Source organism: Anopheles nili, chromosome 3 (genome assembly GCF_943737925.1).
Source record: "Anopheles nili chromosome 3, idAnoNiliSN_F5_01, whole genome shotgun sequence".
NCBI classification, from domain to species: Eukaryota; Metazoa; Arthropoda; class Insecta; order Diptera; family Culicidae; genus Anopheles; species Anopheles nili.
Genome location: NC_071292.1, coordinates 38,409,992 through 38,425,477, shown reverse-complemented (window position 1 = coordinate 38,425,477; position 15,486 = coordinate 38,409,992).

The window sequence follows — 15,486 nt, the reverse complement described above, 5'->3', positions numbered from 1 at the left end:
TCAAAGCAAGCAGGTTGGGAATACACACACCGGTCAAAAACAGGTAAATATCACCTACAGGGGATGTATCAAAGCGCGTGACGTACGTTCCCAGTGTAACAATGTTGATCGAAAATGATCACCAAACCCAATTGATCGCTTGCTCAAAATTCATTCATTACGTGCTGCTTGACATGGGGCCATTTTGGAACAGTGATTCTACTCTGGTCCTTTCTTTAGATGCTCTCCAGCTTTACACAAAGGAAAACCTGCGTTCCTCCGTTCGCGCAAACAATATAAAACCGGTAGCATTAGTCAAATCGTTCGCGCACGCCCACTACACCCATGGCGTGCCGTGTCGGATGTCTTTTCGAAATACTCAATTATCCGCCAAGTCCAATCCGTCACTTTACTTGTGTCAACATCGCACCAACGGCCACAGTGCCAGGAGTTTTCGCACAAAGTGTGTGTGTTTTTTTTTTTCACCATCGAGCGCGATCCCGACTTGCAGATGACTAATTGGATGCCTCTTTGCGAACGGGGGCCCCAAATATATTGCTTCGATAATTGTTTGCGGTGCGGTAATTTATCGGCCCAGAGGGCGACAGACAAGTCTGAGGCAAAAACACCTATGCACGGCGTGACCGAGCAGCAAACGGTGCACAACCACGAAATGCTTCTCGAGTGCTCGCGCCTCAACAACAAGCTGTTTGCAGAGCCACGAGCAGAATCAAATTGTGTGCGCGGAAATGGGCGATTATAGAGAGAGAGAGAAAGAGAGAGAGAGAGAGAGAGAGAGAGAGAGATGGACCGAGAAGGTGTGGGCTTTGCTTGAGAAATAGGGTAATGAAAATTGCACTGCAATAATTTGTGCGCATTCTTTTTTTTTTTGCTCTCCACCTGCCAACGAGGCCATTTTTCCTAGCGTCAATTTCACGCGATCTGCGTCGTTTAATTAAATCGCCATTCACTTTTCACTCGTGGTCCTTGGTGCGCGAGGTTATCGCGGATGTGCGCGGCTCGTACGTGAAAGAACAATGCGATATTTAAAGCGTAAAATCGTAAACGATATGCCAGCGGAACGTCTTTCGACGGGTCGAAGCGGAGCAACGTTTATCTCCGGGGTTGGGTTGTGGCAATCGCGACCATAATTTCATCGATGAGTTTAATGAGGTAATGAACCAAACTGAATGATACCTCTCCACCTACAGCTTGTGGAATGTGAGAAGAAACTATAACGATGAAGATATGTGTGACAAGGACAACGTATCATGCACCCGCGTATCATTTCAAAGATTTGATTGGAGAGCACGTTAAAGACGAAAAGGATATGAGACGAAGTAAACTCGATCCTGCTTGTGGCTTGGTATAACTCAACGATCAATATATTTAATTAAAATAAACATTGCGCTACTGATGGACAAATAAATCGACCGGATTGATTATCGACATCATCGCTGCAAAAATACATTTGTCGACAATTTCCGACATCAAATCCATACATCCATCCACCGTAGACGCTCGCAATCCACGCGCATAGTTCATCGGACCGTGTTTATACGTACAACGGTGGTCCCATACCGCGATCAGACGATGAGACAATCGGTGAACAAATAAACAAATCTGCTTGCCTCCAGCTGCAACCGGCGGTGTGTGGATAGTCGATCGTCGGAAGTGGTTGATGCCATTTGCAAAATAAACTCCATCATCGTTCCATCCAACCCGCCAATCACAGGGGACAACGACCACGGCAGTAAAACTGAACCAAAGCATTCCACGACAAACAAAAAACCACACCACGCCACTGGTGCCATGAATTGAATGTTGAAAAATATTCCCACCACATGGTAGGTGTCCCAGGGGAGACCAGCGGTGGTCAGTTTCGGGCGATGGAGGGAGGCTAAAATTAGAAAATCAAACATGTGGCCATATCACGGACACGATTCGGTTGGCATGTGCTCGTTTTTTTCGTCATATAAAAACTTGCAAAATCATGAAAACGACCACCTGGCACAAGGGGGCAATCGGTGAGGTGATCCTTTTTTGTGTGCTGATGATAGTAAAGCTAATGTCTACGTTCTGTCGCACCAACAGATGGAATCGTATTGCGAAACAACAGGGATCTAGTTCTCGACGTTCCTGGAAAAGAACGTGCCCATCAATGAGATACCAAGCAGAGTAGAAAGCTTATGAACGAAGCGTCCGCACTGCACAACGATACTGGCTCATCAATCTCACTAACGCTTAATTAAACAGTAAATTGTTCTTTAATACAATGAGACAAAATAAATATACTTACTTACTTATACATGTCATTTGAAAAGGTAATCCGAATCTAAGCAGTTGCAGCAATTTAGGTTTAGATGTTCATTCTTACCACGCTTTTGAAAGAAATAATATCAAGATGTTATTCATCGTGAAATCCAAGACTTATAGCAGGGAAAACATGTTTTGCAGACATGTTTTGTTCAGTAAGTCTTTGCATATGCTCTTTTAATGGAGAAAAAAAAAACTAAATTTTTTAAAGATCATTCTATTAACACCAAAACTTACACAAAAATGGATCAAATACATAAAAGAGGAAGTTGGTGTTGATTCGGAGCATCAAATCAATTAACTTTACTTTTAATCTGTATATTTAGATGAAAGATATTTTATATGCATATTTTGGTTCGAAATGTGCCATGATAGCTAAGTGATGGGAACAGGTTCCGATATTTTATCCGTTCAATTTATGCATCCAATGTTATCTAGAGTATCCGGGCAACATTCCCAAAAAACATGATTTATACTGATCACTCTGGCCGAAACATTCATTGCAAAAATTTGCAATCAGTGAACAGAGAACAGCAACAACGGCCAACAACCCGAAGCTATCATGCAGCTTCGGCTAATGTTGATGTTTCATATACTGACTTTTCCGGCCTTTCGCTAATGCGCCAACAAAATCTCCTCCCCCATCGGCATCGGGCCGGCTGGCATTTACAAGCAACTCAATTAACGCGCCACGGAAATATGCTCACTCGCGGCCCGAAATCGTGCCACTCGATTAAGGGCAGCAAGGCAGGGACGACGCGCAAATGAAACGCGTGCTAATTGTGCTTTCAGGCGAAGCTGCTGGAACGCTGCCACCGAAATGCACCGCTGCATCCGATGCACCGAGCTCCAATTGACTAATGATGCGAGTGCCGTCGAGATCCGTCACAACATCCGCGGGCACAGTGATGACGGAGTGAGTCATTCGGCGCGATTCCGTGCGCGACGTGTCGCGTGCGATCAATCAAAACCGGTCATGCTGATGTCATACCGTTTAGGACTTGTACTGGCGCCAAATACTAACGGTCGAGACACACGTGCTTGGGCGTCATGGCCTTCAAGGAGCAAAGAAAAAAAATGAATTTTATTTACAGCACGTTGCAAATGGAAAAATAACGCACTGCTACCTAATAATAAAAAAAACTTCCTACCTGGTCGAGGCACTAAAACAAAAGTAACGTTAAAAATTGCCCTACCTGACAGCATTTTGAAGAATTTTACACCTACTTTGTGCCGGTTCGGCGCGAACATACCCCACAGGTTTTTTCAATAAACAAACACCTGCAATGGTGGGTGATATTTGTTTCCAAAACGATCCTAAACTCGCCTGCGGGCCGAACGAACTGTACGCGAACAGTGACGTGTACGCCACGGGAAAATTATTTTCCACCACCGATTGCGGCCGAAACCCAAAACATCTGGCGTTTAGCCACGGATAGCGTTCCCTTGTTTATATGAACGTCCACCCATTGTTTAACGCGTCTGTCGAGGAAGTGTGACGTTTTTCTCGCAGTACGTAGAACCTTTTGCTGAGTTTTATGGGTGTTGCTTTAATCATCAAAATGCGGCACAATTGCGTACCGTTGTTTATCTTTTGATAAAACCATACAGTTTGAATAAAGTAGGTCCTACGGCTAGTCTTGAAATTGAAATGATGTTTTAACATTCGTTATCAAACAAACAGGGAAATATGCTTCTGTTTTCTCCATGTTTAATTAAAGATAGAAAGGATTTCAAAGCAGTAATGTATACCATGGAGCACAAATATGCGAGTGGATGACAATGTTCCTTAACATTGAAACAGTTTTATGTGCCCTGGCTTGGCCATAAACTATTTGAATTTGTATGAATTTAGATACATTTCCGTGCCGATAATCAATCTTTGTAAGGCAGACGATTTGAAATGCAAATACGTATGGTAACGTCGAATATTTTACGATATATTGCACGGCTCGATCTGCAAGAGCTTTCAGTCATTTTGAATATCTTGTGCCTCGTCGTGAATTTAACATCATTTTCTCAGAAATTGGTCAGTCTTCCATATTTGGTTTTGACGAGGCGACGCCTAGACTATCATAGGTTTCTTCTCCGAATGCACCAGGTCCACAGAGGAAACTCTCCCTCTGGCGCCATTTCTTGATGGAAAATTGTTACTCAATCTATGTCGGTGTATCTCATACACGCCTGAGGTTGTATGACATAACTCCAAAACGATATCGAACCAAACGAATCTACCAAGCGACAATTGAAACTGTTTCCGAGTTTACTGACGCTTGGCTGTTTACCTAGAATCCAGGAGAAAAAGCTTTTATTTACATTGCATCGATTTCAACAAACGACCATGACGATATTGCCAAAGGATGAGTTTTTAACACTGAATGATGGAATGCCTGGAATAATCCATTTGCGCACGTAACGGACAATCGCATCCTGGCAATCGGTGACATACTTTAGACTTCCATTTAGTGTGATTCAATATTCAAATCATGTGCATTCAGGCAGCCACCGTACAACCTTCCGTCTGGTTTCAATATACCCCGAGAAGGAATGGGCTTCCTTCATACCTTCATTTTCACTGCATTTTCTGTGTTGAAAAAAATCCGCACCAAACAACGCTTCAAGGACCTCGATCCAGGAAGCACTTCTCTGACGGCCATGACAATATGATGAATCTTTTGTTTGTCCCTATCTGAAGGTTTTTCTCTTTATTTGTTCGTACAAGCAGTCGCAGAAACCTCTTCACGCTATAACGCCTTCTAGGAAACGCTACATCAAGGACACTCTTCAAACGATCCAAGTGAAACCATTGTGGGACGATTTAGTGCTATCCCTAGGCCATTTCAATCCATGTGTTGAGCGCAATCGTGCTGCATCAATCATTCTTGTACGCTGAAACCCTCTTAACCCACTCATCAATGAGGTTGTAAAACCGATCTTCGACCTTTTATTTCGTCAAATCTACTCGCACCACAGATGCAACGCAATGGGTAATGCAGCCAGGGCAGCAAATGAAATTCGTGGAGCTCATCTTTTTGCCCGACGGTGTTCCGGACACTGCGCCCTAGTTGGTTAACGTGCAACAGCAAACCCCCGGACCGGTTGCAGAAAAGTAGACCATTAACATTAACAGCAACACGAGAGCCACTCCAGTGAACCAGAAAATGTAACAAGAGCCATGCTGGGCCACTCAGGGCTCCAAAGGAAATATCCATGGAGGCGCATGGTAGCTCTCACAACATGGTTCCGTTGGTCACTACAGTCGTGGTTGACTCGTTGCTATAATTTGTCGTAATTGTTATACGTGGTACTATTCGAAATAGTTTTTGTAATAAAATTTTTTGTGCAACACATCAATTGGAATATTTGTTGATTATTTTTTCGAATTAAATAACTTCTATTTTGTCCTTTGTTCATTCAACCGTAAAATGCTTCACATTCTTCCCAAATCCAAATTTGAGATGAAACAACATAAAAATAGATTAGAGCTAAAGGCATTCTTGCACACGAGCAGGAGTGTCCCCAGGTCCTAGAGAGCAAGAGAAAAATGGCACTCTTGCGACCATTCCCTGCTTGCAATGTTCTGGCATCATCTGTCATTCCAATTAAATTACAATGGACGCCTTCAGCGGCCAACATACCCAGCATCACCCGCAATCCGCTTCAAGCTCTAGCTTCGTTGACCGGCTGACATCAATCAACATCCGATGGCACATTGTTGCGCAAAGTTGAACGCCTTCGAGCCATGCCTGGACCGTCACCATTATCATGCCATTTCCGCTTCTGCACTAAACTGGGCCATCGCAGGAACTTTTCTGCACATTTTCCGCACTGCATGGATGAAGATCGTTTCTACTACCGGTCAGTTCGTTGCCAAAGCCATCCAAGCGCCGAGAACAATCTTCCACATCCGTCCTTCGTTTCTTGAGGTGTCGTAACCATCGGCGAGACAACGTTGTACCGGAAATGATGCCGAAACGGGTGGACTGGTTTTTATGTCCTACGTGAAAATTGTTTCTGTGGTTCATTCATGCTATGTAGGTTCCCTTCAATCTTTTGCCCTATGTTAGCATACTCGCAGCATTGACCCATCAAAATCAGCCATTCCCACACGGAAATGTAGCCTCGGATACCTAGTTTCGACTCACTCTAACCAACTGTTTGGTCGCTACCCAAGCGTGGTTGTCATGGCTAGACATAAATATTCAAACTGCCACTTGTTGTTACCATGAAATGAATATTTTAGCCGTTTAATAAGAGACGGATATATACGACCACGCTACACAGTCGGTCGAGCCGTCGGTGAGGATCCATTCTTTCGATTGCTGCCTTTTTTGTAAGAAAATCGAAGTTTTACGTTGAAAAGTGGTTTTAAAATACTACACAATCTACTAATATGCATCCAAACAAGATTATCATACTATTATTTAGTTTAATATATTTAATTAAGTGATACTATCGTTTCAATTTTAAACTCTACCAATCACTTTAGAAGCCGCGTTAACATCACCACTTCAAACCGTCGTTGGATTCCAACTGCTACCGCGTTTGTAACGGTTCGAATATCATAAAGAGGTTTTTTTTCTGCTGCCACAGTTGGCCAATATTTTCCAAAATGTGTCTGTAATGGACGAAATAGCATAGCTCATCCGAAAATAATGTCCTTTCTCTCCAAAGACAACACTTTGTTTACAATTCAACTGCCTACCGTTGATGGAAAGGAAACGAACGCATTCACTCGCACTTCATTCACGCTTTACACTGTCGTGGGGAAAAATCCAGAGAGAAACGTTCCAAAAGATATTTCCTAAAGAAGAATGGTTGCTATGATAACCAACCGCTTGTTACACTCTCGTGACGCGGTGCTTGCGGAACGAGCTCGTAGGAGCTACTAGATGATTTGAATGTATTTTTGGCTAGCATTTCTATGTTTGTTGGAGTTGTTGCATTTGCTTATCAAACGAGCATGCGTAGGGCTGAGACGTTGCTGAAATACAGAGCACTGCAAAAAAGATGCAACACTATCAACACTTTCAATTTATTTTATTAATTGTAACATAGTACCGTCAATCGGCACATAAATACTTTCAATATTTTTCACATAGGCTCATTATGCAACACGATATCTAATCATCATTCAATTTACATTTAACGAAAACACGATGAGAATTGAATTCATTTGTTAATGTACAATTATATTTATTAAATTGTAAATAGCACATGTTTGTGATATTACAAGCCGGTACTCGTGAAACACCTAGCATAATTTTACAGCGAGAATAAATATATATAAAAATGTAAACATAATTCAACGTGAACATTTGGATAATTTTTATCTGCTTTATCAAAGAAGATTGACGTACTGACCTGTTTACATGCTTGATTTATTAAGTAATACTGCAATTTAAAAAACTAACTTAAAAATATTTTGAGTATATTCGCATATCGATGCATAAGTTAATATATAAATACACAAATATTCACACATATGTATATATATATATATATATATATATATATATATATATATTACATATATATATATATATATATATATATATATATATATATATATATATATATATATATATATATATATATATATATATATATATATATATAAATATAAATATATATTATATTTTATTATATACTTTTGATTAATATAGACAAGAAGCTGACGAAAGTGAGAAAGAATTTAAAATAAGCTGTAATTATAGCCAAGAAAATCAAGCTTTCATAACATTCTGATGAACAAACGTAATCTTTCCGGTACAGATTAATTAACAAAAGTATTCATCAGAAAAACAAAAATTAGTTTTAAATCACATTTTGTCGGCTGTAATTACACTCTAATGGTGTCATCTTAAAAATCATATTTTTTATAGTCATAGTATGAAATTATACTGATAACCAAATCATATGTTGGAGTTTTTTTTGTGAACCTACATTAATTGTGTTATCTCGTTTCGAAGAAAGCAAATTTGTCATATTGTATCATTTAAAAATATGTTATGCCTATCAGCGTTTGCTCTTGTCAATAAAAAATTAGCGTATGTCGTGGAATTAGCATTGCTTGCGAACTACGTCTCATGAATTTTTCACTCAATAATTTGCATTCTATCAAAACGCCTACATGACTCCATCATTAATCAATCCTCCATATGATTTCGTTCTCACTTCCAGCAGCAGAACATTCGAACTACGGATTTGCGCTGTAGAATTGGTGGTATTTTATTTTTCACTTGCGATAAATCATAGTTTCTCACGCTTATACAGCTTGTGCATTCATAATGCACGAATGCAGTAACCTGAGGCCGAAGGTTCAAGTACATTCTCGGTGCAACCCATGATGACTAATGATTGCGCAAAGGTTCCACGAGTCAAGCCGGGTGCAAGTAACAGCACATAGCACTCCTACCGGCATTTTCAAGGCTGTTCGACTAGAATGAACTTACCCGAGTCTGTGCACGAACATGGCCGACTATGATGAGTATGGATTTTCCATCCAGTTTTCCTTCGTTCATCGGTAGATTTTCCCCTCTAACATACCGCTTTCACTAACACATTTGCACACCGTGGACTGTGAGCCAATCACACCGATGGACACAATTCTTAAAACAGATATTGTGCATCGTATGGCGAACTTTAATTTGTTCTATTCAGTTAGTGCTCATTAAACATTTCCTATGTCAAAAAATGCAATTTTTTGCTATATTTTATATTATAAATACTTATTATAACGGTTTAACAAGCATCTGAATACTGTACCATGTATTGATATACTATTCCTGCTGTTTGCCTGCGTGTGCGTGAATGAACTCGTGGGAAAGAAATCCCCGCTCCTAAGTCCGTGTGAACTTCGGCCTCGTGATCCTGCATTATTGCGGTTGTTATCAATTTTATGGGTTGGCGTCTGGCAGCGTTGCAGTTGCCGCTTGTCGGTCGTGGGAGCAACATCGTTTAAAAGCGGTACGCCAAACGAACGGTTTCGCGTTCGGGTTGACTGTATGCATCCGCCGGATGTGTAGTTTGATGTTGATACGCTGCTTTCCAGTATGCAGCATACAAAACACCACAGTGAAACTCTGCCCGTAGGACTATCAATTATGTATGGACCTAGGAGAACGTGATTGGAAAAATAAGCTCTCCTTAATTTGCACCGTAAATTCCAGCACAGATTGGGAGAGAAAAACTGGATGTTCTGATTGTTGCAAGTGATTGATTTTTCCTCATCCCTACGGCTTTGTGTGTGAGTGTGCAGGTGAACTGAAATGGAATAGAAGTGTATTTAGAAAATTCAAAAAACTACTCTGCGCGAATAACAATCATTTCTCACTGGAATAATGGTCCATGGATAGTATTTCGAACGGTAGTGATGGTGGCATAATGGATTAATTGCAGTGCAGCGTTATAGATAGTCTGTTGAAAAATCAGTGTATGCTTTCATCCAGTTCTAACTGAGGTAACTGCCACTAGCTACGTTAGTTGAAGAATAAAATTGTACAAATTTAACTCACACAACTTTCATCCACGAATCCATATAAATTTCATGCATACATTGATTGTGTGATAGTATTGTTAAAACGCTTTTCAACAACTGCATGATACACCAGTATTTATGATTTATTTGGTATTTTTGATGCGTAACAATTGAAAGAGCCGAATATGCAAAATGCTTACCTTTGTCTACGAGCATCGTGAAAATTGAATTTTGATTATTTAAGCAGATACGTATTTTCATTTCACATTCGCCTCTATCCACCAGAACCACCGAAAGCTCATCTGCATAACCAGCATAACTTTTTTCTTCACCAAGTTCGTCATCATAATCCCTTTGCGAACGTTTGACCGAGAACGGGCCGTTCGTTTTTCTCATTAACATAATTTTCAACCCTTCAAGCAATTTTCTACACCGTTGGGAACTTTACAAAAAGCCAACTACCCTTCACAGACCTCACTGTTCGTACTGTTCCCTCACTGCTCGCTAACGCATGAGCAAGGACCGACTACCGATGGATGGTAAAATGTTACGCAAATTCATTCTGCTGCACACACTTGCCCGTGGTTTTCCATATGCAAACCCGCAGCATTCCCGCCGGTAGGTGAAAGGATTAACTCCGTTTGCCCGTGCATCCACGAAACCGGAACCGGAACATTTTCTGCGATGCCATGCAAATTCATATCGACGTGCGAACCGACCGCTGAGCTCGTATGTTTTCCACCCGTATTTACTCTTTTTCTGTTCCCATCCAAACAAATGAACCAAAGCTCGGCTTACCCACAAGCAACCTTCCATTTGGGCTAGTTGTTCAAGTTTCACTTCAAACGGATCGGCCTACGATGTAGGGAGTGCTTCACGCGGGTATTGCAACCGGAAAGCCCTCCCTAATGAAGGCAGTGAGCTGGAGCAGGCAGTTGCATGCGCCACTAGGGATCGCTCGAATTATTCTACGAGCTGCAACGCATTTGCAACGAGGTACAATACATTCGCGAATCTCCGACCGGGTCGATCAACATCAAAGTGAAGCCGTTTTATTAATTTTTCTTCAACCTTCCCGGCACCGAATTCATATGAGTCCGAACACACTGCCGACTGAGTATGAAACGTAGTATGGAACACATATTTGTCGATTTAAATTGAATTATTGCTATCCGATCGATAAATATGGAAGTCGAAAGCATTGAGAAGTCTTGCATAGTCGATGTTAACAACCATTACATGCATCAATAGCGAGCAATTACTTTGCGGGTTATAAAAATGAATCAAGCTTTTCAGAACAAATGATAAAAACATTAGAGTTTTGGAAGCCATTAAACGTTTTTCATCGTTTCTTCGTTCTACAACAAATACAGCGAAATAAGGCTTATGATTCACTTTTCCAGGATTATTCAAACAGCAATCATTAATCGATAAACCGATATCATTTTTACAAGAAAAAATTTGAAATGAATAATAACTATCGTAGACGATAGTCGGTAATTATGAACTTCAGTAACCCAGTACTTAGAATATCAAGTTTAAATAATATTTCAAAACATCAAATTCGTTTCATTAACCGCCAATAGCACAGCATTTAATAATATAGCACATGTTTCTGAACATACCGGTATGTTGTCTAATTATGAAAATGTTATGCATAAACATTTCTTATGATGAAAATGTTTCGCATCGGTCATCACTTGCAAGTCCTACAGAAGTGCAAATTTTCGACCACCTTTGCACTTTGACCGGAATAGCTTACTTCATGAACCTGGAAATGATTTCCTATTGGTATTCCGGTCGTACTGTCGAGGAAAACCTCTCGGAAAAACCATCTGTGATAGGCTCTTCATTTGTTTTTTTTTTCACTCATACCACTGTTGCAATGCAAAGAATGGAATGTATACAGTTTCAGCCAATATTTTACATTTTGTCATCATCTACACCAGTAATTCTATTGTTTTGATAGGCTCAATTCCACGTTGCCAGCCAGCCCTCATGCTTGATTCACGATCCTGCACAGGCATTAAAATGTAAAGAAAATTGTGTCTTATTTCGGGACCAGCTCGAAAAGTAGCAAAGAAAAGGACCCGCTGTTTAAATTTAATTGGCCGCTTTTCTGGATGACGAACCGGCGCTACACGTATTGGGCTTTCCAAAGAAGTTGCCCCAATTTCGCTTGCTGCCGGTTTCCTTGCAATGTTCGCTCTCATCTCCTTCCATCGTGCGGCCGGATGCTCAAATTTAGTTTCCTTTTCTTGTTTCCCGCCTTGTCCGCTTTGTTTAGCCACGCAGAATCGATCCCTGAAACAAATTTAAATTTATACCCGAGGGTTTTGGGGAAAATTTCTTCCCCTTAATGGCCAATTGAATTCCATCGAATTGTCCGTCCCATTTATCATACTTTGGTGGTCGTATCGATGGAAGTAAATGGACCTGGACGGCGGGGCCATTCGGTTTGAACCGAACAAAATCAACGACGCAGAAATGGCCCCGAAGGTCCAGGACGCCGAGGCTCAGCAAACAACGGAGAGCATCTTGTTCGTATCAATTAAGACCACCGCGAAACAATGATGAATAATGTTCTATTGATGCCGCAGCTTTCGAACGAAATAAGGCATCTCTTTTCACAGTTGAATGCCTTTCTAGTGTTTCATTTAACTATGTATTAAACTTAACAAATCGTAGCATTCTACCTGAAGTGCAATGCTCTTCAGAAACTTTTCGAGAAGAATGTTGATTACATTTCTACGGGTGGTTTAATTTGACCATCATTCATACCTCCAGTGCTGACATCAAACATTCGACTACGTCACGTCAGCCGCTTAGAAAAGGTTAAAATAACCAAGCCTTTGCCTTTCCAGCTCCCTACAAAAAGGATCCCAACTAATGTCTGTTTATCATTATGCATCTTCTGCATGACGGACAACTTCTTCTTTCATCTGAACCCTCATCAGTTGACAAACGAGCAAAAAGTGTGGACCCTTCGCACCATTGAGCTTAGCGCACGGCAAATGCCCCAAAACTCACCGCGGTTCCCATTTCAGACCACGACCCATTTCCGCCATAAGTGCAGTTCATTTATTAAGCCCAACAAATTGGATTAAACCGGCCACGGCCGCACCCAAGCGTTCGGTGCACGGTTCGTTCCTAATGAAACCCTCGGACCGCTGGCAGAGAAGTGGTCCTTAATTTCAACACCTTCCAGCGTCGTCTTATGGCGTCGTGCTGCTTTGCTTCCGGCCACGGATAACGCCGTCGATAAGTTACCGCCCCGAGGGTTGGTTTGTCGACAAAAGGCCAGTCGTGTTGCTCATTAATAAACTCCTGCAACCGGCACCACCCGTTCGCATTCGTCGGGAGTCTTTTGGAAGGGCTAGAAGGGAACCATCTGAGAATATGTATTTTTCTTTTCTCGGTGACTGTTTGGCATTGATGCACGCAATCGATCCACCAAATTAACCGCGAAATCCATATCATAGGCAGCACAAGAACCAGAAAGAAACTATTTTCAGTAATCGAATTCATTTGCGGCTTATTAACTCCAAAACCTCGCATGTACTGCTCGGCGCGATTACACTTATGGATGATATTTTCATAAAATACTGCATGTATTTAATTACGGTTTCTTTTTGACAACATCGGCGCTCATCACATAATTAGCTCTGCGACGTGATTCCTGAAATTAGCTTCATGCTTCCCGCAGCTACGTGTGGTTTCTTCGGGCTTGTTTGACGAATCGAGTCTTTTTTCAACCAAATTCCCGCTGCACATGTGCGGTCTTGCCTGAAAACGCCCCAAAATCAAATCCTTTCGCCATTGCCAGCAACACGTACCTAGTCGTCGAGGGTCTCGAGTAGCTCTTCGCCGCGGATAAGTATCCATTCAACCATCCATCCATTCAAGCGTCCACTGGTTCGTCACCATCGTCCTTACAAACCTGACGCTCACCAAGAGAGCATATTAAAATCCATAAATTAACGTCGTACGGGATGCTTTCATGCTCCGTTTTCCAGCATGGATCGCGTTCTTCCTACAACAACCTGCATATGCGCTGTGTTGCACTCGAAAGCGCTGCACGGTGTTAGAACGCGGCAAGGTACCTTTTATCTTTTATTCATGCATCCATAAATACGAAATTGCACCATTAAAGAGTGACTTCTCAGAGCAAACCGAACGCGCGCCATACCAGCACTTACGATACACCGCGCGCGAGGGTGAGCTCTTGTTTTCCACCGTGCTTAATTGTGGACGGTGCTGTGGTTGGAAATTCGGTCACAACGCTCCGATCCCTCTATTTAAAAGGCGAAAGAACAACACCCGCTACACCATTGCTACGCCGTATGGGAAAGCGATTCCCCCGAGCCAAGCCCTCCAGGGTGCGTGGAATGTCCTTTTTGTGCGTTGCTGTTCCTGCTGCCATGAAAAGAGCCACTAAATCGGTGGGGAAAATTTTCAGTTATGCAATTGTTCTACCTTTTTTTCTGCTTCGTGTTACGATAGTATTGCCTTCGAATTATCACCCCTGTGCTAGGGGTGGCGTTTAAATGGCTCTATTATTCATAACCCTTGGATGTCCAAAATTAGGTAATGTTTTCTAAAGAAAAAAATTATTTGATTGAACCAAAGCATTCATTTTAATATCAGTTTACGAATAAGTACAAAAGTCACAATACTTCAACAATTTCTTAATTCCATTCATCAGAGGTTCGTTCTGCTGCACACGTAAGGGTTTACCGCACCCGACTTCTCCATTCCTATGGAATAGAAATCATTCCTCAACACTCACGATAAAAATCGAAGGACTAGAAAAAAAAAGTATATTTGCTTTAACGTCCCTCGGGAGGTTTCCCCTACGCGCTACGGAAGCCATTTGAACGGACAGACAGACTGACACAGCCGGCTAACAGGATACGCGAGTGATGGAGGGACGAAAAGGAAATAAAAAAAAAGCTAGTACGGATTCGGCACTTGTTTGACACCTTATGAAAATGAAAATGTTATGACACACGCGACACGTCGTCAACTGAAACTGAACGGGAAGCGGACACGAATTGCGCCAACGTTTGTGGCATTACCCTGAATTACCGAAAAGCCTTCTCGCATCGCGTTACCACCGAGGGTTTTCTAAGGGTGTAAGCCGCAATCCACGAAGAAAGCGGTGAATCCTGCGCCCTCCGCTGTGGGTAAGAAATTAAATTAAACCAGCCACAAACCGCATTTAGCCACCAGCAGGCCACCAGGCTTCCAAAAGCAGACCGTAGGGCACCTACAATCCAAAAGAGTTCGCGTAGTAGCGATAGAGCCTCTTTCTTCACGGCGTGGATTTTGCCCTTTGGCGCAAATTTTATCATTTTGTACCGAAACCCCGCTTCGGTCGATGATTTATTGCGAAATTAATTACCGACGACACTCGCCGTCATCGCGGCTCGGTGCTCGGCTGGCCATTGACCAAACGCGACCGGCCAATTCCATGGAAAGAAAATCAGAAAACACGACACCAGTGAGCCAACGGCGTCATAATTACCTAACGTAAATTGTTCGCCGCGGTAGATTCACCGGAAAACGCCACGATTGAGCCAAGAATTTCAAGCTCTCACCGGGCGGTGATCATTAAACAGAGGTTACGAGCCAAGCCAAACATTGGCGGGATGCGTTTCGGAGCAACGGACACATTTTTGTTTTCGTGAGCATATAGAAGTCTGCCTATT